The sequence below is a fragment of the Symphalangus syndactylus genome, chromosome 1 (genome assembly GCF_028878055.3).
Source record: "Symphalangus syndactylus isolate Jambi chromosome 1, NHGRI_mSymSyn1-v2.1_pri, whole genome shotgun sequence".
Lineage (NCBI taxonomy): Eukaryota > Metazoa > Chordata > Mammalia > Primates > Hylobatidae > Symphalangus > Symphalangus syndactylus.
Genome location: NC_072423.2, coordinates 47,652,934 through 47,673,681, shown reverse-complemented (window position 1 = coordinate 47,673,681; position 20,748 = coordinate 47,652,934). Strand labels below are relative to the sequence as shown.

At 36.4% G+C, this 20,748-nt stretch overlaps 1 non-coding gene across 1 annotated transcript; it reads left to right on the top strand.

The window, feature by feature from the left end:
* The first annotated feature begins 8,327 nt into the window (after positions 1 to 8,327).
* Positions 8,328 to 8,431, top strand: LOC129461232 (U6 spliceosomal RNA). Its single transcript, XR_008650432.1, has one exon. It is a non-coding gene; the product is annotated as a U6 spliceosomal RNA (small nuclear RNA).
* The last annotated feature ends 12,317 nt before the right edge of the window (positions 8,432 to 20,748 follow it).

Sequence of the window (20,748 nt, the reverse complement as noted above, 5' to 3'; positions counted from 1 at the left end):
TTACCTGTATGCGTGAATATGCCGTGGGAGAAACCGTTAAGGTTATTGGGTAAAGTGCTAGAAATTTTGAAGAATGTTTCTACCTTTCCTTACTCTCAGACCCATCCTTTTTTTAGTATTGGGGAATATAATGTTAGAGTCTCCATCCAAACATCCCCCAGGGCCATTTCTGGAGGAAAAAAAAAAGCTCTGTGTTAAAAAAAAGATGGATACTTTTTAATTTTTTGTCTTGTTAAAGACAGTATTTTAAAATTCTCATGAAGAATTTTACTTCTTGTGAGAATATAAATACTATAACAAAGGAGTCTGCAAAAGGAAAAATGGACGCAACCTTATTTGTCCCTCTTTCATTCTGATTCCTTTCTCTCCTCTCTAAAAGCTCTGAGCATTATTTCTAGGATATTTAAATTTGTCTTGGAAGAATAGTAAAGATAAATGAATGATTTGTTAAAATTCATCATCTTACAAAAGGAATGTACATAATACTTTTAATATAAATGGATGCTCTTATCTGTCACTCTTGCAACAGAGAAGAGAACATTCCTCAGAAATAAATTCTACTACGGTAACATCATTGAGAGATTTTCTGGGGACATCTTGATGCAGAGCCTCTCAATTATGCCTGAAACATGATTTAAGATGATACAATTGGGAAGTGGTGAACAAAGAGTATATTTATTCATTTAAATATCTATGATTTCATGAAAAATTTACCAAAATTTCTGGTATTATTTTCCAAAATCAATCCTACATGTTTAGGCTCCATAAAATGCTGCTGTTTTTGAAGTTGCAAAATATTGAAAATTCCTTAATAATTTGTTCATACATGACATTTGTGTGATTGTGTAAATGGTCTGTTCATTTTTCCTTCCAGACATATTCATTTAGTCAAGGATTATTTTTATATAGACGGATTATGGTGATTAGAAATTTCCAAAGAGTTTGCATTCACAATAAATACCAATGATTTTAGCCTACTGAGAAGTTGTTTATAGCAGTTTACTTTCTTAACTAAAGTCCATAAGTCTAGCTTTAGAAGTAGCAAGGCTGATAAACCATGAAAGAACTATTTTTTGGGTGATCCAGTAACTAGAATTGCAAGAAAAGAGAGAAAGTAAATAATTTTAAGAAAAGACCACTATTGACTGGTTCGTACAGTGAATGGCGTTTGCCTTCATCTGTAGGATCATTGGACCAGAGGGCTACAAATCCATTGCAATACGAGGCTTTCCATACAAGACAGTTAATACACCAGCAGTGAGCTAGTAGGAGTAGTTTCTGTGTTGCAGCCTAAGTATGTTTTCATTCAGCTCATTTGCACTTCAAAGCTGAAGTCGATAATTCAGGCCCAAGTAGGTGCAATTTGGGCTGTTTCCCTTTTGTAGCATATGAACACAAGCTGAGAAAATCTCTAAATTCATTTGCACAAGGCATTACTGGCCAGAGTCAGCAAAGCAGAGACACGGCTAATTTCCTATAGGTAAGTATTATCCCTATGAATAAATCCTTCTGTAGCTGGGAATGGGGGGGGGACAGGGATTCAGATAAACATGGTTTGCTCTCTATTGGTGATCAATGATTTTATTACATAAAACATAAGGATATTAGTTGCCTTACAACAGATCTTAGAATCTTATCTTCAGCAAAACACTTGTGTGGTGAATTAACAAGTCCAACCAATCATATTCATGGGTGAAGAAATGTCTGGTGAATGAGAAGAAAAAACATATGCCAGGAAAGGTTAGCTCCGTCTAGGTCAGGAACAATGTGGTTATATTATTATAAGAAAGTGCAAGCATCAGAAAATTGGTGGAGCAAACTATTTTTGTTCAAACATCATTTAATAAAATCTCTCAATGGTCACTTACCATGTAACACCTATGAAATGTTTTTCTGGTACTTCATTCTCTGTTATGTTATTCAATTCCAGATTCTGCTAGATGTGCTAAGCACCTGTTTTTGTGTACTGAAACCACATATCCCAAATTTTATAGGTCAATCCTGCAATAAGCCTGCCCTACCATCATACTCATCTCCACATATGCATTACAGTCAACATAATCAGTTACTAGTCACTGCGTTGAAGAATTTCACTAGCATTATTTTAGGAGCTGTTCTGTGAGATATGATTGCATTTAAAGTGATTGGCTTAACCTGCTGAGCTAAGAGTTTTTGTGTGTTTGAATTTCTTTTAATCCAACATTTACTGAGATTATCCTTTGTCCCAGAAACTGTGTGAAATACTTTCCACACATTACCTTATTTTCTCACTACAACATCATCATGGACAGTGCACTAGTATTGTACCCATTTTGCAGATAAAAAATTTGAGGCATAAAGAAGTTAGGTGACCTACACAAACTTAAATAACTTGCCTAGGTGTTTCTGGCAGAAGAAAGATCTGAAATCAAATCTCCTGATTCCAAGTTGAACGCTTTTATCTTAGACGCACAGCATTTCACGCCTGTGACACAAGGTAATACACTTGTAATAGTTCTTAGGATACACACCAGTGGCTTCTTTACAAGAGATATGAGCATTTTCAAAACGGAATGTCTCAGATTCTGATGATGCCTGCCTGGCTTCTTATACACTTGCCATCCTGGCCCTCCCCCACCTATTCCAGCTCTCTCTCTGTCTACTCATTTTCCAGTACAGGTGTTTGTTTAAATCAGATAATTTTTTCATTACCCTGTGCTCAGCTTAAAGCTCCATGTGTTTCCCTACCTGAAATGCAACTTTCTTTTTTTAATCCTCCTTCCACCCTGGAATACCAAGATTGGAAAGTTCTGGAATCCCACTCTATTACTTTGTTCTTAAATGATTTCCCTTTCCTCAGGCTCATGTAAATTCATAATTTAATTACATTTTGCCTATTATTGCCTGATTTCAGTAGTTTTAAAACATTTTCCATAAATCTTTCTCAAATCTCACACTTATATCTATGATAAGCTAATTCACAACAAGGAAGCAATAATTATTTTTAATCTTTATTGAGTGCTAGACTTCTGCCATATTTTATGCCAAGGATTTTTTTTAAAATTGCTTTGGATCTACTCTGTGAAGTACAGATTATCATGGCCATTTTACAGGACAAAAAAATTGAGGCTTTGAGAGATGAGTAAATTGTCTAAGACAATTGCGGCAGAGTCACGAACCACAAATCTTTGACCCAAATACCCATGCCTATCTCCTACTGACTATTCCCCCTAGAGTGATATATTTTTCATTGATCCTCTAGCTGGTTCATGTAACAACTGGAAGGATTTTCTAGTGTAACCAAAAAAAAAAAAAAAGGAAAAGTCTAGAATAGTCTGGAGTGAGCTCAGCAGGTTGAATTTTAGGCACACTGGCCTGATTTGATGGGCAGGTAATGTTTCTTTGGATCCCTCTAAGCACAGCCTCAAGGACAGAAATATGCTCATCCAGTAGACTCTCAGGTCAGAGGCTTTTTGTGTGTGTTTCAGAGATAGAGTCTAGCTCTGTCGCCGAGGCTTGGGTGGAAACCGTAGCCTGGAAATCCTGGACTTAAGTGATCCTCCCACCTTGACTTCCAGTGTAGTTGGGACTACAGGTGTGTACTAGCCCTTAACCCCCAACCTCAGCTAATTTTTAAAAAATTTTGTACCTATGAAGTCTGTCTCTGTTGCCCAGGCTGGTCTCAAACTCCTAGGCTCAAGTGATCCTCCTGTCTCGGTCTCCCCAAATACTAAAATTATAGGCATGATCCACTCCTCCCAGATCTGAAAGATTTTTTATTTTGCCCTGTGTTGCTACAAAAATAAAAGCATTTTATGCAGAATTTACAATGACTTTCTTTCAAATTTGCATGCTTTCCTTTGTTTCAAAATTACTGCCATCATCTAATGAAAAAAATAGGTTAAATTAATCAAAGGAGAAATTTAGGCTGAACATAAAAAAAAAAAAACGTTAATGGTGAGATCCATTAGACTCTATTAGAATCCCCATCGATTGAGTCATTTAAAATAAGACTGCCATCCCCTGGAGATGACTCTGAGACAACCCCAGGCCCTAGGAGAAAGGAACATATGGAACACACAGGCCCCTCAGCCACTAATGTGGGTGATTTTTTTTCTGAATTCCCTCATTTTGCCTTCTTGTCAACAAATCCTGCCATCATTTCACTCACATCTTTGCAGCATTTTCCAGAGCTGTTAACAGAAATCATTTCACAGAGAGTGGGAAAGAATGTCATTTTGTCATTTTCTTGGGGGAGTACAGGGAAGAACAGGCAGCCTCTGCTTCCTAAGGCTTTCATGATGAAAAAAGAAAAGGAGAATGAGGCCTGCCTGCTAGTGGGCTACAAGAAACAACTTTGCTTGGCAGCATTGTGCGGAATAGTGACTGGAAACTCCCCTGCCAATCTCTCTCCTTATTAACTAGAAGAAAGAACAGTTTGGGACCACATTGATACCCCCAAACTTATTGGCACTAATGAGCTGTGTGAACTTAATCATTACATTATATCTGAAAGGTAAGAGGGACCTTAATGATCATCAAGTGTAACCTACTTCTTATGCAAGAACTCCTTTTAATTACAGAATTCCTGTGAGATGGCCATTGGAAGCTCATTATTTCATTGAACTCTCTATCCCATGGTTAGTTGTTTCATTTGTTAAGAAAGTCTTCCTTTTATTGAGCTAGGACATTCATTCATTAGTATTTGCTTTCCCCTTTGGAATAGTAATAATGATGTATGATAAAACAGTAGTAATCGTAATAATGATGATGCTGATGAGTAACAGAACTTTTTTTCTATGTGCTAGGCATGTGATAAAAATTTACATATGTCTAAGTTCTTATTTATCACCACAAAACTTATATGTTATAGGAATTATGATTTACTCCTATTTTAAAGAAGGAAGGATTGAAACATAGAATGTTAGAATGACCTCATGAGGGTCACAATACTCAAAGGTGGAGAATTAAAATTCAAACCCAGTTCTGTTTGATTACAGAACTCTACATACTGGGCACACACAAATGCCTCTAGCTCCTTATTTAACACATTTCAATTACACTGTGTCCTTACTCCTCTTTTTTCCAGGTTGCACATCCCAACTTCCTTAAGTATTTCTTATTTAATATAACTTTCAATTGCCATATGATTATAGTAGATTTTATATTATAAGTTTCTGGCTTTCTTTTCTAATTTATGGAAGCTTGCACTGCAAAAAATACTGAAAATGTGGTTTGACAAGTGAGGCATATAGAAAATTCTACTGCTACCGTTCATCACCTTTCCAAACCAAGTTTCTGCATTTGCAAAAATTATTAATAGCAAAGATGATAATTGACATCAGAAGAACATCAAAATACAAAACTTTAAGGAGAAAAACGCACTTATATTTGAGAAAACCCTATTGTGGGTTTCACATCAGAAGGGTTCTTTTTATTTGTTTGAAACATCATAATTTTCTCTGTAAAACTGAGTATAGACTTAGTTTAAGTAATTTCTCTGGTCCATTTGGGGATGTACTGTGACATCTCCCTCCATCTGTCAAAATTTGGGGTGCATGTGTTTCTATCTCAGCTGCCTGGATGCTACCACACAGAGGATGCTCCCCTCTTGAGGATTCAAGAGCTCCACTGTAAGCTTCTGACAGAGACAACGTTGCTAAGAGGAGCTGAGGCTTTCAAATTAGTCAGGAAGATAAACATGAACTAGGTGTGATTGTCCCTGGATGGCCAAGAAAAGGGCAGGGCACCAGAGAATGCTTAGGCGCTACATATTTACACAGCTATAATGGAAGTCAGGGCCACTACACAAGTCTCTGGCTTCTGAAGCCTTTCCCTGACACAGTCAGGTGAGCTCTGAGGTTGATGTGGAAATTGTGCTGAACAAGAATGGGCCTTTGAAAAAATTTGAGGGGTAGATAGGGAAGTAAGCTAGTACGCTTTCAGTTAACTCATACACATTCCAATGTAGGGGCCAAGGGAGAGCTCTTTTCTTGGCCCTCTGAAGTTTCACCAAAAAGTCGACTCACAAAAGGCAGATTAACTGGATAGAAGGCATACAAGTTCACTTAACATGTATACATGGGATCCTTCAGAATGAAGACCCAAAGATACAGAGAAAATTGTTCATTTTTATGCTTAGGTCCAACAAATTATGGACAGCTATGTAGAAATATGACTAGACAAAAAGGGTATGATCTAATGCTAATAGAGTGAGTGGGGAAACCCAGCAAGGTCTCTCTATGGAGATACTTCTTGGCATCTCTGAGCATGTGTTCTTTCCTTCTGGGTATGGGGCAGGACTCTCGCTGGAATAGGGATCTTATGACCCACAGTCAAACAAGTCAGGTTAGATAATTTCTTTATGACAAGTTTTTACACAGATAGTGTGGAGGGAAAGTTAGAGTGATACTCTTAAGTCTTATAGCTGGCTTTGGGGGAAAGAGATCCTTTTTTCTATAGCCCACCTTGGGGAAAAGGAATTCCGGTTTCTATGGCTAACCTCGAGGAAGAATAGGAGAAAAACTTTTGTTTCTGAGGCTGCTTCTGAGGCTTTCACTTTGTGGTATTGTTTTCTGAGCCAAAACACAGGTAAGTAAAAAGGTCAGTGCAAAAACAAGCATATAGATCTCATTAAAAGGAACTGTAGCAGTAGCACTTATAGTCATAAAATGATACTGCTACAGAAAAAGAATAACATCAGTAATATGAGGAGTCCTACATGAAGATAAGGACAAAAGGGAACCTTTGGAGTCAGGCTACCGCTATGCATTTCCATGTATTTTTCTATGTTCTTTTCTATGTGGTTTTGTTGTGTATGGCAATACACATTGTGAAAATAAGTGAATCAAAATCTAAGCTGTTGGAAGTATAAATTATTTTGAGTCTTAAAGAAGCATGATTATCGGGCCTGGTTTATGTGACAGGCAGCTGTAACCAAGGCAGTTGTAGCTTTGTTTCTCTGATTATAGATTAAGCCTTCTTTCTTGCCTTCACTATTTTGTAAAATGTTACGAATGACTGAAGGGTTCTGGGGAAGATCTTTCTCCCTTTATTGTTGTTGATTTTCATTACAGATTAATTTCCCTCTCACCGTTCTCACACAAAGACTTCATGGCTATTATATTGTCTTTAGATGGAATGTTATGTGTACTCTTTCAAACTGGAAATGAAATGAAAATGAGCTGTATGAAAAAGACTTCACTAATTAAATTGTTGCAACTCATAAGACAATCTTGTGTATAACATTTTGTATTCCTCTCAAATTTCTTTGTTGTCTGCCTATATAAGCAAGAACCTAACTTTTAACTTTGGAACACTGACCCCATTTCTCTGGAGTCTGTGTCTCTCTAATGGCCATCCCCAGATTTTTCTTGACTAATCTGGATTCTGATCTTTTCGATTATTTCAGGTTGGCAGAGTCTTCATGAAAGTGTTTTGGGAGAGGCACTCTGGTGTCATAAAAATAGACACAATTAAATGTAAAGAGTACTGGATTACAATTCTGTTTATTAAGTAGTAGTGTAGTTGGAGACACTGTTTATAATTTGTGTGTGTGTGTGTGTGTGTGTATGTGTATAATAAAACCAGAAATGCAGAATGCCTTAAAATAAAAACATCTTTCTCTTGCTCTATCTTTACAACTACCTAGTCCCTGTTACGAAGGTAATTCCTTGTTGTTTTTTAAAAATTTTGCTTCTTAAAGACTTGGAACCAACCCAAATGTCCAACAATGATAGACTGGATTAAGAAAATGTGGCACATATACACCATGGAATACTATACAGCCATAAAAAATGATGAGTTCATGTCCTTTGTAGGGACATGGATGAAACTGGAAATCATCATTCTCAGTAAACTATCACAAGGACAAAAAACCAAACACCGCATGTTCTCACTCATAGGTGGGAACTGAACAATGAGAACACATGGACAGAGGAAGGGGAACATCACACTCCAGGGACTATTGTGGGGTAGGGGGAGGGGGGAGGGATAGCATTAGGAGATATACCTAATGCTAAATGATGAGTGAATGGGTGCAGCACACCAACATGGCACACGTATACATATGTAACAAGCCTGCACATTGTGCACATGTATCCTAAAACTTAAAGCATAATAATAATAAAATAAAATAAAAATTTTTGCTTCTTGTAGAGGTGACATTCATACCTTTGTCATGGCACTAATATGACTTTTGATCTATAACATATAGTTATTACCATTTCCCATCTGTTGAAGATAAATACTAAACTCATTTGTATGACCCTTACTTTTAATCTTCTTCTCCATTATTTGATTTTCAGTTGCTTATCATTGTTATTCAATAATTTTTAAAAAAATCTTTAGTGCTCATTTCAGCAGCACATACACTAAAATTGAAATAATACAGAGATTAGCATGACCCCTGCTCAAGGATACCATGCACATTTGGGAAGTGTTTCATATTTATGAGGTACAGCTACTCGGAGAGGCTGAGGCAGGAGAATGGCGTGAACCCGGGAGGTGGAGCTTGCAGTGAGCCGAGATTTCACCACTGCACTCCAGCCTGGGCGACAGAGCGAGACTCCGTCTCAAAAAAAAAAAAAAGAAAAAAAGAGTGAAATTTTTACACATGCTGCAACATGAATGAACCTTGAAGGCATTAGGGTAAGTGAAATAAATCAGATACAGAAGAACAAATTTTATATGATTCTACTTATACCTAAAGTAGATAAATTCATAGAGACAAAAAGTAGAATGATGTTTGCTAGGAACTGTGGAGAGAGCTGAGTAAGAAGTTGTCATTTAGTGGTTATAGAGTTTTAATCTGAGAAGATAAAAGTTCTGGAGACGAATTGTAGAGATAGCTGTGCAACAATATGAACGTACTTAATGCCACCTAACCACAAACTAAAAAATGGTCAAAATCGTACATTTTATGTTATTTATAATTTATCACTATATAGATATTATACATATAACATATAATTTAGCTCTTACCCATATCTTTTGATTTACTCTTTGTAAAATTAACATGTTTCTCCATATTTTTTTCAATTTTCACTTGTTATACTAGATCGCCGTGTACATACTTTTTAATAAAGTTATGTAGAAACAGTGGTTGCAGACATTTTTGGGTGCTGTTACCAAATAATTTTTCCTTCTCTCTTCTATGAACATGCAGTTATTGAGCTTTCGGGACCTTGTGCATTTGATGCAGGCAGGTGACCACCTTTGGCAAATGAATTGAAGAACAGGAAATTTAGTCATGATCAGATCTGGGCATTTATGTGCGAAGTTCTAATTCCTCTGCCCCAGCAACTGGCAAAGTTTGAGATGGCTGCCTTTTTTTGCATGTTCTGAAATTGCCTAATGATATTTTTAGGAGTAGGAGATTTGTTTGTTTGATTTTTTTCCATCCATGATTTTTGTGTAACTGAGGTTCTCTTTAAATAGAAAAACTCATGTATTTTTTCAGATATGCAAATTGTTCCTGTATTTTATTTGCTTATTTCCTCTTTTCTATTTTCCACTTTCTTCTCCCAGAGCTCATATTTATTAGATGTTGGCTATCCCAGGTTGTTTTTCTTTCACACTTTGTATATTTTGTCATATTTCTGCCTCATTGTCCATTTTCCTCTATGTTCATATTGAGCTCCTTCACTTTGTTTTACTGATTTTTTTTTGGTGGTATCTTTCAAATCTCTCTGAAAAGACTAATTAGATTTTCTTTTTGAGTTTCTTCTCTTTCATGAGTTATTTCTGTTTTCACAATAATTGTTTTACCTACTTATTTTCTCATTTTGATGCTGCTTTTTTATATTCCTGAGTGATTATAAGTTATTTTCAGCATATTTAAAACAAGATGTATTGGCTGACTTTTCCAGGTAGTGAACTAAATGCTTTCTACTGTTGTATAGGTAAGCTTGTTTTCCCCACAATATTTATTTTTCAATCAGGAATCTGACCTGGCCAGCTAGGCATATAAATCATTAAGATGCCAGGCTTTTAATAAGGGATTGCCAAGGCAGGAGGAAATTTATTCTGTGATGCTAGCACTCACTAGTGCTGCTAGTTCCCCCCAATCAATGCATTACATTTTTTAAATGAAGAGGTCATCATTTGTGTTATAATGATTTTTGTCATTTTGCTTGGTTTTATTTTGCTTAGAATCAATGTGAACTTTTTTGTATTCTTTTTATATCCAGGAACATGGGAGAGAGAAGAGAGGAGCAGAGAGCTGATTGGCTTCTTGTTCCAGGGACAGAATTTCAATGAGACCCTCTACTCTCCCCTACCAATTTTGCACCCCTTTTGTAATTCCACCCTCCATGACTACCAATTTTTTTCCAAAACTCTTTCGGATTTGCTTGAAAGATTAGCTCACTTTTTTCCTGCCATTCCTTTCTATGTTAGTTTTTGACTGTAGATTCCTCAACTTTCTTTGTTCAAATGTATAGTCTCCATTCATTTTTTAATCTCTCAATAGTGCTTCAAAATTTAATATTAGATTATGATTCCTCTCCCATTCTCTTTGCTGTTCAGGTTTTTGGGTTTAATTCTGTTTTTATTCTCTCACATTTTAGAGAAATAGAAATATTCTCTCACATATAGAGAAATACCTGCATTTAGGCAAATGCAGGTACTTGATCACCATATTCAACAAGAGATCATGTTATGTACTTGGAAAATTAAGAATTACATCACACTTTGTGCATCTGCAGTGGTACACACTATGTCCTCAGTGAGAGCCACAAGCGATAACTTTGAACAGGTAGAATGCAAGGAGGCATTGTTAGTGCTACCTAGACACAAAGCACATCATGATCTTTTAATAGTTTTTAAGCTATTTGATAATAAAGCAGTAGGAAAATGGGAAACAAATGAAAGCCAGGATTTCAGTCAACAGCCCTTTCTCTTGCTTTGTCTTTTTTTTTTTTGACTGGGCCTCAGGACAAGTTGAACATGACCATCCTCAAATTCCATTATTAAACTAGCAGTTCTGCTTCTAAACATACCTAATTGCAATGACTTAGTGGAATTGAAAATAAAAAAAATAATAATAGTAGTCAGTATCAGAAAAGCTAAAACATTTTACTAGGTTTTCTATTTGCATTTTAGATGTTGTTTCTCAAAGAATCTCAAATTCAGGTTTTATTTTTGTAATTTCCTGCTTCTATAAATATTTCCTCAGTCGTTTTCCTCAGTTCTTACAAGAATACATATGGTGCTCCTGAAAAATATTTTCACAAGTACTTGTGGGTGATTTATTGGTGCTTAAATCCATCCTATGTTTGGTGTATAAAATCGTGTCTACTCAAAATGTTCAGTGTTGACAGCAACATCGTTTTCAGAATCTATCCAGGCCTCCCTTCTGTCCATCTGCTTTTATTAACTTCCCTTTGCTCTTGTCCTCCTTAAATTTCTGGGATTTCAGTGATGTAGTCCAGTTCCTGGTATATACCACGCATTCCCCCTCCTTCTGATATCCTATTTGGATCGTCGTCTCATTTATGTCAACCATGACTGTCTTATTCAAAGTTATATGTCCAAGCCTCTTTCGACTCCACATTCCTTAGCATTTTTTTCACAAATATTAGACTGATGGTTAGAGTCCTATAGGGATGGGAAGAAGAAGAAGCAAATGACGTTTCTCCAGCTGCATCTCTGTGCATCAAGCCAGAGTCAAATTTTACATTACATTGAGGGAGAAGAACTGTTGGTCAAGCTAAAGTAGTTGTAATGCAAGGTGTGTGAAGTGCTACAGAATACTGGAGCATGAAAACATCTGTTGGGAAAAAAATCAACTGAAAGTGGTGGAGGTGATTAAAAGAGACAGGGGCTAGAGTTCACAGCTGGGCTTTTGTATGTGGAGATACTTCATAAAATGGAATATTTGAAATTGAAATTTGAGTCTCATCCCACTTATTACCCATTGAAATCAAACATGAATGATTCATGTATTTACCAAGAATGATTGGAATGCTTTATGCTAAATATGATGGAAAATTCAACCACAACCAAGGCACTACCTTTGAAGAAACCTGCAAATGGCAGAGGAGTGAGAGGTAAGTTTACATTTAATGGAGAAAGAGAAAAGAAGAAAGATGTGTCAATGTTTTGTAAGTAGCAGCATAAGTACTTTTGGACTAGAAGGATACACTGTGACCATGGGTATAGATTTAAAAAAAAGAATTTTACACCCTGGCTTTTGGAACCCATGTAATCAAGGCAACCCTGAATACCTCTGGGGAGCACACAGGAGAAGAAAGAGGACAAGGACAACTTTCCAATAAGCTCTATCATGGCCCTTGGCAGGGGATAAGAAAGAGTCTCCATTTATTGGAAGTGTGCTGAGGGCAGCTAGTAAAGAAATTCCTGTTAATCACACTTGTTTATTTGTCTAATAAGAACACTTTCTTAATAAAAGTATTTTTAATTAGGCCGTCTGGCAAGTTATCTTGCATAATTACAAGTCCAAATCTTTCCATTGTTGTTCTTCTAGAATAGTTTGAAGATACTGTTCTACTCCTTAAGTCCTCTTTAAAAATTAACGAGAGCCATAAATCACTGCTGATCCTTTGGCTCAGTTCTGGATGTTTCCTTAGACAACAATGCCATTAAAAATTTCTATTCATTAATGTGTTGGGTTAGACACCTACAATGAATTTCATTTATAACAGAGACTTCCACTTAGGCCTCTTGCCAAAGGAAAGGTCATTCTGTGAACGTCACTTATGTTCATAGAGAGAACACCCCATGCTACCATTATATATGGCTGAGTTATTCTACCAGAAGAACTGTTGTTTTCTCCTTTGTCATGCCTTCAGTGTTCTAAGAGTTTGGAAATGCCTTCATTTCTAGCTTCCAAGTGCACAGAGTAAGAGAAGAAAATGTCTCATACAACAATAACGCGCAACACAGGTTGCAAAGCTCACAACCCAGGCAAGGTCAACTGGGACCTACTTGGTTTCCGAATTGTGAGGTTGGGTGAATTGTGAGGGAGGGTAGGACACTGCATATATGGCTGTCATACTGAGCACCGAACAACTTTAAAGTGTGACATTCATGAAGATTACAGTGAATGGGACTCTGCAATCCTCTGGAGGCCTTGTAGAACCTCTGTTCTTTGGCCACAATCAGCAAAAGTAGACACTGAGGTTGTTTAGGGAAAAATAGAATTCCATTGCCACATAGAACAGAAAGTTGCATTGAGTATTCAGGCTATGCTATATTAGCAACGTTAGTATGCCTATAGGAAAAATAGAAAAGAATATTTACAATTGCAGTGCTAGTCTCATCTTATCCATTGAAATAAAAAATAAATGATTCATTAATTTATCAAAGACACAATAGGCACACATTATGTACAATGCATTATGCTAAATGTTATGGAAAATTCAATGATGAGTAAGACAGTACCCTCAAAGGAACCAGGGATCTGACAGAAAAGAGAGTTAAATAAGCATTTGATGGAGTGATTAAAGAACGGAAGAAGGGCACTGTGATTTGAACATGGAGTTATCTAGCCTTAAAATTACAAAAAAAAAAAAAACCCGTAAGTTTTATAATATAGACCACATATGATGTATAACAGCAGGATAATTTATGATAAATATCCTCGCAGTCACAGAACACTCAGATGTATTTAAATATGTCTGCTTTTATGCCTTTAGATATGATATTGTGTGGCTGTAGACAGATAATAGAAACCAAGGTATATATTAAAGAAAATATAAATGGGGAACACAATACATGGTTGAAATGTAAAGAGATTATGATGAGAAAATAAAGGATGAGTAGATGGAGACCAAGAGAAAAGAAAAAAGAGAGTAAGAGAAGAGGAAGGAAGGACAAAAGGAGTGAGGGAGAAAGAGAGAAAGAAAAAATGAACACCTGGGGTAGGTAATAAAAGAGACCAATTTTAATCTTAGTGATATATCCATGAACATGAAAAATAATTGATGATTTACTAAATGTAATTGTATTTAATTTTTTAGCATCAAATACAATGATGTTTGCTTGGACTTAAAATAATTTTAATCTCTATATTGTCAATGAAGTGTTTATATTTTATATGAGATAACTTTCAGCCTAAGACTTCTTTGTGCATTTTTAATGTTATGGTGACAATTCTATCAATGTCTCCATGAAGCTAATAGTTTTCTTTCAAAATAAAAAAAATTGGAAGACAGAATCCTGATTAATTTATCTGCTGATTGTTCCGATTTCCAGAAATTTGCCCTTGTTCTAATTCATAATATATAAAACCAGATATCAAGTTTTCTTAAACATATTCATGAAATCATTTGCATATCAGGCAAAAATAATGACATTTGATAAAAATGAAAGTACAAGTCATTCTTTAATTGGCATACAAACTTCCCCTCTCATCCTTCAGTCCTCTCTTAAGGAGAGCTCCAAAATTTGATTCAATCTGGAATCATGTTCTGCTACACTAGCTCCCAGAGCTAGCCAATTATCTACAAAGGTTTCTTCTTGGATGCCCTCAGTTAGCTCTGTTCATTCAATGGAAAACTTGTGGTACTGAATTCATTCTAAATGACAGGCAGAAAAATCTGTACTACTTGAAAGGCAACTTAAATATACAATGCAAGGTATTTGACTTAACTTAAATTAATTTAATTTAGCTGTCAAAGCCCCAACAAAAATGCTCAGTGTTTCATGTGGAGTTTATTTGATATATACAGGGGTGTGTGTGTCTGTGTGTATGTGTGTATATGTGTGTGTGTGTGTGTGTGTGCGTGTGAGAGAGAGAGGGAGAGACCACACAATTTCTTATGCCTTTGTAATGTTAGTTATTTTTGTTGTTCTCTTTTTCAAAAATAAGTAAAAAAACCATGTTAATCGATATGAAGTTGTAAAATATAATGGAAATTATATTATAATTTAGATCACATAATTTCCAAAAATGTTAAGTAGCTATCTCATGCTGTATTCAGAATTCTATCTCAACTGTGCTTAGACCATCTATCTACCAAGCACAGAATCACAACAAATTGAAATAACAATTGTCTCTGGTGTGCTCTATACCATAGAGATTCAGTCAACCAATCAATCTAATGTCTAATAAAATCTGCTCATTTCCAACATACCCAGGTCTGTGCCAGATATGGCAGAAGATACGAAATCATAGGACATGATTCCAACCTTCGAAAGTTTTTTGAGGTTGACAGTTACCTTCTTGGGACATTGAAGTCTTTATGAAGAAACATAACTTCAAAATGAAATTAACAGAATGAACAAGAGCGGTTAGGAGTTAAGAAAGAGAACATAACTGAAGAGACTATAAAGGGCATAAGAGGTGAAACATCCAGCAGTTTTAGGTAGTTGATTTCCCTCTGGAAGGAAGCATCCTCACTACTAAAACTGCAAAATGGACGGCAGACAATGGGTAAGGGCTCTTATTTAGTAGGAAACACAAATGTGGTGGTAAAGATTTGAGGAAGGATAGAAAAATGTGCAGTAAAAGGTAGAGGGTATTAAAATAGTCAAAAAAATTTACCTCAGACTGAAACAATGCTTTTTCCTAAAATAAAATTCCAGAGAATCTCAACTTTATTTCAACATAATCTCTTGGGAAGTAGGCTGAGACATAATGTTAACATTCACAAGTAATTTCTTTGATGACATTTTAGAGCAGCTTCCAGCACCCTTCCCTTCCCCTGCCCTGCCTTACCTCACAGATGGGCAGGAGGTGGCGAGAATATGATGCCATGTTCTGCAGAGTATAGGTAACCATTGTACATAGCTTGTGAATATGTGGGGGAAGAGTGTGTCTGAAAAGCCGAACCATAAAAAAATTCTTCTTAAAATATCAGTTTTAGAGCAATTCACCTCTTAACCAATAGGATGGATATACAGGAAACCGGAGGAAAGAAAATATATTTCAAGTAGAAGTAGCAGACAGTTAAGAGATGCCTTGTTATTTCCCAGATATGTTAGCAATGAATATTTAGAGAATACTTGGGCTGTTAATACGAATATAGCTACCAACAGCACCCAGCTGGTATGGAAGTGGCACTAACATTACAACAGGATAAGTGAAGATAGGACAATAAGTTCAATAGGCTTGTCTTTATCATGAACAATTTGAGTTGGCTTCAGGAATTAAACCTCGGTTTATATATCCATTTCATCCTATAATTCCATACTAAGAAGTGGAGCATCAGCATCTTTCAAAATAGTAAAACTGAAGATTCTTCTCATGGCTCTTCATGCATCTGTAGTACTGATGTTAGAATTTAGCTGCAGACTGGCTTATATTGTTCCTTGTCTGTTTTATATTGATGGGCCAACCGTAGTCTGTTCTGAGTGTGTATCTGGCAATATGTACAAATTTTAAGTTAGAATTGGCCTCTGTCCCTAAGAAACATATAATCTAGTAAATAAGATCAAATAAATGTGAAAAACAAATAAACAATTATGTCATTACAGTTGTATTCCCGTCACTTAGAATTTGCATTAACCTGTCACCCGTAATAGATGAATGGTGTCTTCGACCAGAAAACATTGCTGATTACAAAGAGGACATGCTTAGCTTTTTGCAAACACTCTAGTTTGCCCATATAGAAATGATCCTATAGGTTTCTTGCTTTCTCCAGAATTAGTTTTCTACCAAGGGATCTGCATTCAATACGTACAAAACTACCTTTAAAAATTTTAGCTATCTTTAATTTTCTCTTATCCGTGAAGGTTTTTAACCAAAAGAGTACTATCTGGGAGTTATTGAATATCTGTTGAAGAACTAAGCAAAGCTCCATGGAAGTGGCAAGGTTTCACAGGTGGTGTGTTGTCACTCATTTGCTGAGTGTTTCAGTCTAAATACTGTTGGGTTGCTGAGGGTTCTTCAAGAACAAACAGCATTTCAAGTCTTCACAATGACACCTAAGTGTGTCAGTCACAAAGCCAGATTTTGGGCTTTGAATGCCAGGTGCTTAACCTCATATATTTATTTATTCAATAAATAAGCCAGGGCATTCAGCATTTCCTATCAAACAGGACCTACTGTGCCATATTTCAAGTGGTATTTCTCTGCTGGTCCACATACCATTCCTCTTACTTGCTCCTTTCTATATTGATTTAAATCTTGGTTATGAAGACTACAACTTCATCTCATTTAGGTAAAATTTTACTGGCTGTTCCTTTTTCTTTTGCCAGCTCCCTTTTTTCTGAGTGATAATCCCTGTCCCTATGTACAGTCAACTAAAGATAACTGCTCTTCCCTAGAGAGGATTGTGATTTCTAACTAGGAACAAACAGCTGGGTTGATTCCATGCCTTTGCTATTGTGAGAAGTGCTGTGATAAACATACGAGTGCATGTGTGTTTTGAGAAAATGATTTATTTTCCTTTAGGCATATACACAGCAATGAGATTGCCAGGTCCAATGGTAGTTCTGTTTTACGTTCTTTAGATATCTCCAACTACTTTCCACAGTAGGTAAACTAATTTACCTTTCCACTAATAGTGTATAAGTGTTCCCTTTTCTCAGCAGCCTTGCCAGCATCTGTTATTTTTGACTTTTAAAGAAAATGTGGCACTTGTATACCGTGGAATACTACACACCCATAAAAGAAGGAAATCATGACCTTTGCAGCCATATGGATGCAGCTGGAAGCCAATATCCTAAGTGAATTAATGAAGTAATAGAAAATCAAATACCACATGTTCTCACTTATAAGTGACAGCTAGAAATTAGGTAGACCTGAATATAAAGATGTGAGCAATAAACATTGGAGACCACTGGAGGTGGGAAAGAGGGAGGGAGGCAAGGCCTGAAAAATCTGTTGGGTAGGTTTTTCATAGTACGTATTGGTTACTATGCTCACTAACCGGATGGGGGGATAATTTATAACCCAAACCACAGCATCACACAGTATACCCATATAATAAACCTGCATGTGTACCTTCTGCATCTAAAATAACAGTTGAAATTATAAACAAAGAAACAAACAAAAAACCCAGCTGGTGCAGACGGGCACCTTCCACACCAGAGTCCTAACTTTCTGTAATTAGTAATTGGTGAAAGACTGAAAGACAGAAATTGAATCATGGGCTCCAAGCTCCGCTAGCAGTTCCTACAACATGTCCACTGTGGGAAGTACAAAACTGCTAACTTTCACTTAAAAGCCCAGAAACCCTCTTGATATTTGAGTTTTGTGATGCTAGCTATTCATGTATATTTAGTATTTTATTTATTTGTTGAGCTTTTTTTGTTAATTATGAATTTTAACTTTTTATATGAAAGCCAATTTTTTAGGTACCATTGTAAAGCATACCTTCACCGCATACAAGAGTCTTCTCTCCACAGGCATACCTTGAAACATAATTGGAAGTAAGAACTTACATATGGACTGTTAGAAAACATATAGGGTGGTGAAGATTACAAACTAGAATTCATGAAATGAATAAAATGGTAGCATATGTTTTAGATTCAATATATATATATATGAAGCAAGTTTCCCAATGCTACAAATAGTTATGAAGTGTGTCTAAAGGTAATATTTCAATGTGTATAAAAGAGACTAATTTTTTTTTTCATTTATTTAGCAACTCAAACCTTGTCACCGAGCACCCACTTTGTGATGGCCACTGTACTTAGAGCTAATTATTAAGTGCAATTTTTTTTTTTTTTTTTTTGCTTGAGACGGAGTTTCGCTCTTGTCGCCCAGACTAGAGTGCAATGGTACGATCTTGGCTCACTGCAACCTCCACCTCCCAGGTTCACGCGATTGTCCTGCTTCAGCCTTCTGAGTAGCTGGGATCACAGGCATGTGCCACCATGCCAGGCTAATTTTGTATTTTATTTTTTAGTAGAGACGGGGTTTCTCCATGTTGGTCACACTGGTCTCGAGCTCCCAACCTCAGGTGATCCATCCACCTCGGCCTCCCAAAGTGCTGGGATTACAGGTGTGAGCCACCATGCCCGGCCTCAACTTGTTTTTATATGATGTCAAATTTGTCAGGTGCCATTGTAAAACACAGCCTTCCTGCATGAAAGGTGCAGAAATTCTTTCCAATCATATACATAGAACTGGCAATATTTTAAAATAATGAAATATTAAACACAACCATAAAGTGTAGAATTCCCACATGGCAATGGTGGCTAGAGAAGGCAATTAAGAGGGTTAAATCATGGTAGTAGTCAGCACTTGATAGTAAAAGAGGCAAGTTCAAGATGGCAGCATCACCTTCTCTGATTATTAATAAATAAATATTGACGTTAATTTAGCACTTTCCATCTTCAAAGCACTTTACAATTATTAATTAGTCCTCTAAGGACTATTTGAAATATAATTTATGAAGTTTGCATTTAAATTGAATTTTCATGATGGTATTTCTTGGCTTCAAGTATGACAGCCTTTTTTTTTTTTTTCTGTATACTCTCAGATTCTTTTTTTTTTGCCAGAATGCAATATCATAAGATAAATGTAGCTATATGGACATTCCAGAAAAGGTAATCTCAGGACATTGAGTAGAGAGGTAGAAGGAGCTACATTTGCACATTTCCATAGCCATGGGCCAAGATCTTGGTTCTTCTCCAGCCAAGTGGAGGCACTTTGAGGCTGTCCAATGAACTCCACTTTTGCACCAAGCAGGCTGACATCTCTTTCACACTGCAGCCATCCTCTTTTGTCTGGATTCCTGTGCATCTCAGTTTCATATTTTTTTAAAAATAAGTTTATTTCTAAAACCCTAATATTCTTGTTTTCATTCAATAAATGTTCATTAACTAACTGAATAGAAAATTAAAAATTAAAAACATGGACCCTTACTTCATAGCTCATGACTAGCAAGAGGACCAAAGATTGATTACATGAATATGCAATATACATTATAAAAACATTTTTTAAATAGACCTTTTTAAAGCACTTTTAGGTTTACGAAGATATTGAATAAAGGTACAGAGACTTCCCATATACCCTTATCAACCCACTCCTTGTAGTTTCCCCTGTTATTAACATCTTCCATTAGTATGTGCATTTGTTACAATTGATGAGCCAATATCAATACATTACCATTAACTAAAGTCTATAGTTTACATCAGGGTTCACTTTCTATGCTGTACATTGTATGTGTTTTGACAGACATGTAATGACATGCATCTAGCATGATAGTGTCATATAGAATAATTTCTCTTTGTAATGATTTCCTGTGTGGTGGCTAATTAGAGTTTGATTTCTATGCCCACTCAACTTCATCCCAGACACACCTGCACTGCAAGGAGGTTGTGTCCCTTTGATGATTGCCTGTACAAATACTCACCTATACTCTCAGCCTCACTGGGCAGGGCATCTCTGTCTCGGGGGAAATGCATTTCAATCAATCTGACTTGAAGATAAGACCAGGGACTAAGGGTTAGTGATGAAAAGAGAACGTTTGCAATTTAATTCAGTTTGACTCATAAGAGGCCTTCCCAAATGTATGTGCCTGTCATGCAATCTGTCTAACTAGGGAGAATGCAGGAACCTTCTTTTTGTTTGCCTCACCTGTCCCCTCCCTGCACTGTCCAGGACCATTCCAGGACCAGAGCAGCATCTCTCCCACCTGTGAAGCTAAAAATAGTCCTAATTGTCAGGGAAGAATCACCTCTATATTTTGAAATGGCAGCTTGCAGGTTACTTAAACTAAATAGATATACTGGCTAATCTACGTTTGATTTTTTGTTGTTGTTAAGATCCATAAACTTTACTGGACCACAATCCCACACTTTGTATACGGAGAATGTCTAGCACAATTCATTGCTTCCCATATCAAAATAGGC